Source organism: Neophocaena asiaeorientalis, unplaced genomic scaffold (assembly GCF_003031525.2).
Source record: "Neophocaena asiaeorientalis asiaeorientalis breed wild unplaced genomic scaffold, Neophocaena_asiaeorientalis_V1.1 scaffold240, whole genome shotgun sequence".
Taxonomy (NCBI): Eukaryota; Metazoa; Chordata; class Mammalia; order Artiodactyla; family Phocoenidae; genus Neophocaena; species Neophocaena asiaeorientalis.
The window spans coordinates 6,988,403-6,997,331 of NW_020185331.1; positions in this window are offsets into that span (position 1 = coordinate 6,988,403).

Genomic DNA, 8,929 nt, shown 5'->3' on the forward strand with positions numbered 1-8,929 from the left:
TTTTCTTTGTAGAAGAAAGGAAGTAGTTTTATGGCATTATCCATTTTTAACTTCTAATTCAATGCTGTTTTAGTATACCATTTCTCATATCTATTACTTAAAAGTTCCATTAGGGTTTTGAGATCCATTAGAATTTTATAACAGTATGAAATGTGATGTCAACAGGCTACGATTTTTCTTTTTTATAATTAAAAATAGATTTTTTTCCTATTTTAAAGTACCTGATTGAACTACAGATAGAAAATTAGTAAATACCAATAAGCAAAAAGAAAGAGGACATCAATAATCCCCCCATCTATTGATAACTATTGTTTTCCTGGGCTAATGCACGTCTCATCCGCTGTACCAATTGTTCATGCCCACCATCTCTTCTGACTGGTTGGTGCTTGTAATTCCCAATTGTTAAATATTTTGTATATCACCTTTGAAATACTACTGTTTTATAATTTTGAGTGTATCTTTCTGGACATTTAAAATAAGTATATATAGATACATTTTGTATTTTAAAAATCAAAGATGTAATTGAGATATAATTCACATATAATGAAAGCATGGATTTTAAGTGTACAGTTTGGTAAGTTTTGACAAATGCATATGCCCAAGTAACCACTACCACAATCACTACCACAACTGCAACCCCTGCCCTCCACCACCGCCAAGAATGCCATTATGCCCCTTGGCAGTCAATATTCACAGCCCCCATCCAGCCTAAGCAACAATGGATCTGTTTTTCATCTTATATTAGTTATGTCTTTCTTAGATTTCATATAAATGGAATCATACAGTAGGCACTCTTTTGCACCTGGCTTTTTTTCATGTAGTTTAATGTTTTTTTGAGATTCACCAATGTTGTTGTTTATATCAGTAATTAATTCATTTTTATTGCTGAGTAATATGCCATTATATCGACAACACAATTTGTCTATTGGTTTACCTGTTGATGGGAATTCAGGTTGTTTCCAGTGTTTAGCTATTAGGAATAAAGTTGCTATGAATGTTCACTTACAAGTCTTTATGTAGACAGATATTATCATTTCCAGGAATGGAATTGTTGGATCAATTCAAGGGTATGTATACATTTAATTTGATGAGAAACTGCCAAACTGTTGGACCATTTTACATTCCTACCAACAATGTGTGTGAATTCCAGTTACTCTAATCTTTTTCAGTATTCAGTATTGTCAGTATTTTTTTAAGCCATTCTATTGGATATATAGTGATATCTCATTGTGGTTTAAATTTGTATTCCCCGATGACTAATAATGTTAAACATTTTTTTTTTTTTTTTGCGGTACGCGGGCCTCTCACTGTTGTGGCCTCTCCCATTGCGGAGCACAGGCTCCGGACGCGCAGGCTCAGCGGCCATGGCTCACGGGCCCAGCCGCTCCGCGGCATGTGGGATCCTCCCGGACCGGGGCACGAACCCACGTCCCCTGCATCGGCAGGCGGACTCTCAACCCCTGAGCCACCAGGGAAGCCCTGTTAAACATTTTTTTCATGTGCTTTCTGTCATTCATATGTGAAGTGTCTTCAGATCTTTTGACCATTTAAAAAGTGGTCAAAACGGTCAGATATATTCATTGCAAATATTTCCACTTGGCTTCTGGCTTACGTTTTCATTTTCTTAATAGTGTATTTTGACAAGCAGACATTTTAAATTTTACTGAGGTCCAATTTATCCTTATTTTTCTTATGTAGTTTGTACTTTTCTTGTCCTAAGTAATTTTTGCCTACTCTGAAATAGTAATGATTTTATATCTGTTTTCATCTAGAAGTTTTATTATCGTTTTAGTTTTTATGTTATATTTATGGTCCATTTAGAGTTAATTTTATGTGTGGTGTGAGGTTACAGTAGAGGTTCATTTTTGTTCCATATGGATATCCAGTTGTTCAGCACCATTTGCTGAAAAGACTGTCATTTTCCAGTGAATTACCTTGGCCTATTTATAGAAAATCAGTTGACTTTATTTGAACAGTTCTATTTATGGACTTTGTTCTGTTCTGTAACTCTATACCTATCTATTTTGATGACAATAACTTTGTCTTGAAATTTAATGGTACAAGGTCTTCAACTTTTTTCTTCTTCTATAGAAATCTTTTAATTGTTCTAGGTTTTATCCATATTTATATACAGCTTAGAATCAGCTTATCAATTTCTACAAAAAAGCCTCCTGGAAATTTGGTTGGGATTGCACTGAATCTAGAGATCAATTTGGGAAGAACCGTCATTTTGACAAAATTGAGGTTTTTAATCCATGAACATGGCACATATCCCCATTTATTTAGATTAAAAAATTTTTTCTCAGCAACATTTTATAGTTTTCAGTGTAGATATTGCACATATTCTGTTAAATTTTTGCCTAAGTATTTTGCAATTTCTGATGTTATTGTAAACGGTATTTTACCTCTTATTTTCCGTTTGTTATTAGTATATGGAAATACAACTGATTTTTGTATATTTTGTATCTGATGACGTTGCTAAATTCATTTATTTTACAGCTTTTTGGAATTACTTAGGATTTTCTGTAAACATAAACATGTTTTCTACAAATAAAGACAGTTTTTCTTTGTTTCCAATCAGTATGCTTTTTATTATTTGTTTGTTTCTTTGTTCGTAATCACCATACTTGCACTGGCTAGGACTTCAAATAATTGTTAAAGTGGTGCTTCGTTCTTGACGTTAGGAGGAAGGTTTGAGTCTTTCATCATGAGGTGTGATGTTAGTGGCAGGATTTTCATAGTTGCCTTTTATTAGGTTGAGGAAGCTCCCCTCTATTGCCTGTTTACTAAGTTTTTAATCATGCATAGATACTGTTTCATCAATGCCTTTTCTGCGTGTATTGAGTTAATCATATTTTTTTTCTCATTTGTTTTGTTAACATGGTGAATTACCTTGACTTTCAAATGTTCAACCAACTTTGTATTCTTTGCATAGACCCCACTTGGTCATTTTTATACATATTATCATTATTATATGTTGTTGAATTAGATTTGCTAACTTTCTGTTAAAGACTTTTACAGCTATGTTCATCAGGGTTATTGGTCTGTAGTTTTCTTTTCTTATAATATCTTTGTCTGGGTTTGGTTTCAAGGTTTTGCTGGCCTCACAAACTGAATTGGGAAATGATCCTTCTCCACTATTTCCTGAAATACTTTGTATAGGATTGGTATTATTTCTTCTTTAAATACATGATATAATTTTCCATTAAAGTTACCTGAAATTACAATTTTTCTTGTGGGAAGGTTTTAAATAGATATAGGGTTATTTGGATTTTATGTTTCATCTTGTATTTTGTTTTTTGGGTTTTATTTTTTGAAATTTATTTAATTTATTTTTTTATACAGAAGGTTCATATTAGTTATCCATTTTGTGCATATTAGTGTATATATGTCAATCCCAATATCCCAATTCATCACACCACCACCAACCCTCCTTCCACTTTCCCCCCTTGGTGTCCCTACATTTGTTCTCTACATGTGTCTCAATTTCTGCCCTGCAAACTGGTTCACCTGTACCATTTTTCTAAGTTCCACATATATGCGTTAATATACAACAGTCACAGCCCATGGGCCCAGCCGTTCCGCGACATGTGGGACCCTCCCGGACCGGGGCACGAACCCGTGACCCCTGTACTGGCAGGCGGACTCTCAACCACTGCACCACCAGGGAAGCCCGGATGTGTCTTTTTAATTTATGGTTTTCTCTGGGTATATGCCCAGTAGTGGGATTGCTGGGTCATATGGTAATTCTATTTTTAGTTTTTTAAGGAACCTCCATACTGTTCTCCATAGTGACTGTATCAATTTACATTCCCACCAACAGTGCAAGAGGGTTCCCTTTTCTTCACACCCTTTCCAGCGTTTGTTGTTTGTGATTTTCTGATGATACCCATTCTAACGAGTGTGAGGTGATACCCCGTAGTTTTGATTTGCATTTCTCTAATGATTAGTGATGCTGAGCATTCTTTCATGTGTATGTTGGCAATCTGTATATCTTCTTTGGAGAAATGTCTATTTAGGTCTTCTGCCCATGTTTGGATTGGGTTGTTTGTTTCTTTAATATTGAGCTGCATGAGCTGTTTATATATTTTGGAGATTAATCCTTTGTCCGTTGATTCATTTGCAAATATTTTCTCCCATTCTGAGGGTTGTCTTTTCGTCTTGTTTATGGTTTCCTTTGCTGTGCAAAAGCTTTTAAGTTCCTTTAGGTCCCATTTCTTTATTTTTGTTTTTATTTCCATTACTCTAGGAGGTGGATCAAAAAAGATCTTGCTGTGATTTATACCAAAGAGTGTTCTTCCTATGTTTTCCTCTAAGAGTTATATAGTGTCCGGTCTTACATTTAGGTCTCTAATCCATTTTGAGTTTATTTTTGTGTATAGTGTTAGGGAGTGTTCTAATTTCATTCTTTTACATGTAGCTGTTCAGCTTTCCCAGCACTGCTTATTGAAGAGACTGTCTTTTCTCCATTGTATATCCTTGCCTCCTTTGTCATAGATTAGTTGACCATAGGTGCATGGGTTTATCTCTAGGCTTTCTAATCTGTTCCTTTGATCTATATTTCTGTTTTGTGCCAGTACCATATTGTCTTGATTACTGTAGCTTTGTAATATAGTCTGAAGTCAGGGAGTCTGACTCCTCCAGCTCTGTTTTTTTCCCTCAAGACTGCTTTGGCTATTCAGGGTCTTTTGTGTCTCCATACAAATTTTAAGATTTTTGTTCTAGTTCTGTAAAAAAAATGCCATTGGTAATTTGATAGGGATTGCATTGAATCTGTAGATTGCTTTGGGTAGTATACTTATGTTCACAATATTGATTCTTCCAATCCAAGAACATGGTATATCTGTCCCTCTGTTGGTATAATCTTTAATTTCTTTCATCAGTGTCTTATAGTTTTCTGCATACGGGTCTTTTGGCTCCTTAGGTAGGTTTGTTTCTATGTATTTTATTCTTTTTGTTGCAATGGTAAATGGGAGTGTTTGCTTAATTTCTCTTTCAGATTTTTCATCATTAGTGTATAGGAATGCAAGAGATTTCTGTGCATTAATTTTGTATCCTGTAACTTTACCAAATTCATTGATCAGCTCCAGTAGTTTTCTGTTGGTATGTATAGGATTCTCTGTGTATAGTATCATGTCATCTGCAAACAGTGACAGTGTTACTTCTTCTTTTCCAATTTGTATTCCTTTTATTTCTTTTTCTTCTCTGATTGCCGTGGCTAGGATTTCCAAAACTATGTTGAATAATAGTGGTAAGAGTGGACATCCTTGTCTTGTTCTCGATCTTAGAGGAAATGCTTTCAGTTTTTCGCCATTGAGAATGATGTTTGCCATGGGTTTGTCATATATGGCCTTTATTGTGTTGAGGTAGGTTCCCTCTACGCCCACTTCCTGGAGAGTTTTTATCATAAATATGTGTTGAATTTTGTCCAAAGCTTTTTCTGCATTTATTGAGATGATCGTATGGTTTTTATTCTTCAATTTGTTAATATGGTTTATCACATTGATTGATTTGTGTATATTGAAGAATCCTTGCATCCCTGGGATAAATCCCACTTGATCATGGTGTATGATCCTTTTAATGTGTTGTTGGATTCTGTTTGCTAGTATTTTGTTGAGGATTTTTGCATCTATATTATCAGTGATATTGGTCTGTAATTTTCTTTTTTTGTAGTATCTTTGTCTGGTTTTTGGTATCAGGGTGATGGTGGCCTTGTAGAATGAGTTTGGGAGTGTTCCTTCCTCTGCAATGTTTTGGAAGAGTTTGAGAAGGATGGGTGTTAGCTCTTCTCTAAATGTTTGATAGAATTCACCTGTGAAGCCATCTGTTCCTGGACTTTTGTTTGTTGGAAGATTTTTAATCACAGTTTCAATTTCAGTGATTGTGATTGGCCTGTTTATATTTTCTATTTCTTCCTTGTTCAGTTGTGGAAGATTATACCCTTCTAAGAATTTGTCCATTTCTTCCATGTTGTCCATTTTATTGTTATAGACTTGCTTGTAGTAGTCTCTTAGGATGCTTTGTATTTCTGCAGTTTCTGTTGTAAATTCTCCTTTTTCATTTCTAATTTTATTGATTTGATTCCCCTCCCTATTTTTCTTGATGAGTCTGGCTAATGGTTTATCAATTTTGCTTCATCTTCTCAGAGAACCAGCTTTTAGTTTTATTGATCTTTGCTATTGTTTTCTTTGTTTCTATTTCATTTATTTCTGCTCTGATCTTTATGATTTCTTTCCTTCTGCTAACTTTGGGTTTTGTTTGTTCTTCTTTCTCTAGTTCCTTTAGATGTAAGGTTAGGTTGTTTATTTGAGATTTTTCTTGTTTCTTGAGGGAGGCTTGTATAGCTATAAAGTTCCCTCTTAGAACTGCTTTTACTGCATCGCATAGGTTTTGGATCCTCGTGTTTTCATTGTCATTTGTCTCTAGGTATTTTTTGATTTCCTCTTTGATTTCTTCAGTGATCTCTTGGTTATTTAATAACGTATTGTTTAGCCTCCATGTGTTTGTGTTTTTTACAGTTTTTTCCCCTGTAATTGATTTCTAATCTCATAGCACTGTGGTTAGAAATGATGCTTGATATGATTTTAATTTTCTTAAATTTACTGAGGCTTGATTTGTGACCCAAGATGTGACCTATCCTGGAGAATGTTCCGTGCGCACTTGAGAAGAAAGTGTAATCTGCTGTTTTTGGGTGGAATGTACCATAAATATCAATTAAATCTATTTGGTCTATTGTGTCATTTAAAGCTTATGTTTCCTTATTAATTTTCTGTTTGGAAGATCTGTCCATTGGTGTAAGTGAGGTGTTAACGTCCCCCAGTATTATTGTGTTACTGTGGATTTCCTCTGTTATAGCTGTTAGCACTTGCCTTATGTATTGAGGTGCTCCTATGTTGGATACATATTTATTTATTTATTATTATATATATATTTTTCAGACCATGTCATCCCTGTAGTTTTTGGGTTTTATTTTGTTAAAACATATATAAAATATAACACTTCATTTAAACCATTTAAAGTGTACAAATCAGTGGCATTAATTACATTTCCAATGTTGTGCAACCATCACTCCTATTTCTAAAACTATTTCATCAATTAAAGCAGAAACTCTGTACCCATTGAGCAATAACTCTCCATTTCCCTCTTTCCCCCCATCCCTGGTAACCCCCAATCTACCTTCCAGCTCTACTAACTTGTCTATTTTAGAGTATTTTATATTTGTGGAATCGTACAATATTGTCCTTTTGTGTCTGGCTTATTGCATTTAGCTTGATGTTTTGAAAAGTCATCCATGTTGTTAGCATGCTTCAGAGCTTCATTTTATGGATGAATAATATTCAATAGTATGCATATACTACATTTTGTTTACACATCCATCTCTTGGTGGGAACTTGAATTGTTTCCACCTTTTACCTGTTGTGAATAATGCTGCAATGAACATTCATGAACAAGTATATATTTGTGTCCTTGTTTTCTTTTTTTTTTCATCATTATTGGAGTACAATTGCTTTACAATGGTGTGTTAGTTTCTGCTTTATAACAAAGTGAATCAACGTGTCTTCTGGTGGGAACATTTAGTCCATTTACTTTTAAGGTAATTATCGATATGTATGCTGCTATTCCCATTTTGTTTTGGGTTCTTTATTATAGGTCTTTTCCTTCTCTTGTGTTTCTTGCCTAGAGAAGTTCCTTTACAATTCGAATGTTGTTGCGTTTAATGTTGTCCCAGAGGTTTCTGAGACTATCCTCAGTTCTTTTTATTCTTTTTTCTTTATTCTGCTCTGCAGTTGTTATTTCCACTATTTTATCTTCCAGGTCACTTATCCGTTCTTCTGCTTCAGTTATTCTGCTCTTGATCCCATCTAGAGTATTTTTAATTTCATTTATTGTGTTGTTCATAGATCTTTAGTTCTTCTAGATCCTTGTTAAATGTTTCTTGCATTTTGTCTATTTCCAAGATTTTGGATCATCTTTACTATCATTAAACACAGGCTTCTCGGTGGCTGAAGCAGCAGCCTTAGCATCCCATGCCCGTCTCTGGGGTCCGCGCTTTTAGCCGCGGCTTGCGCCCGTCTCTGGAGCTCCTTTAAGCAGCGCTCTTAATCCCCTCTCCTCGCGCACCAGGAAACAAAGAGAGAAGAAAAAGTCTCTTGCCTCTTCGGCAGGTCCAGACTTTTTCCCGGACTCCCTCCCGGCTAGCCGTGGCGCACTAACCCCTGCAGGCTGTGTTCACGCCGCCAAGCCCGGGCCTCTCCCTGCGCTCCGACCGAAGCCCGAGCCTCAGCGCCCAGCCCCGCCCGCCCCGGCAGGTGAGCAGACAAGCCTCTCGGCCTGGTGAGTGCCGGTCAGCACCATCCTCTGTGCGGGAATCTCTCCGCTTTGCCCTCCGCACCCTTGTTGCTGTGCTCTCCTCCGTGGCTCCGAAGCTCCCCCCTCCGCCTCCCGCAGTCTCCGCCCGCGAAGGAGCTTCCTAGTGAGTGCAAACCTTTCCTCCTTCATAGCTCCCTCCCACTGGTGCAGGTCCCGTCCTTATCCTTTTGTCTCTGTTTATTCTTTTTTCTTTTGCCCTACCCAGGTACGTGGGGACTTTCTTGCCTTTTGGGAGGTCTGAGGTCTTTTGCCAGCATTCAGTAGGTGTTCTGTAGGAGTTGTTCCACGTGTAGATGTATTTCTGGTGTATCTGTGGGGAGGAAGGTGATCTCCGTGTCTTACTCTTCCGCCATCTTCCCGGAAGCCCCTGGTGCTTTCTTTGGTGTTTTCTGGTATATAATATTTCTGATTATGAGTCTCCAAATATTCTTATCTTTGTTCACCTGAATATAATTTGTCTTTTACTTTACAAAATTTGTCTTTAGAACTGATTTTGGGAATTTTATTATGATACTTTGGTGTATTTTTTTTTAATGTTTATCCTGCTTGGGAGTCATTG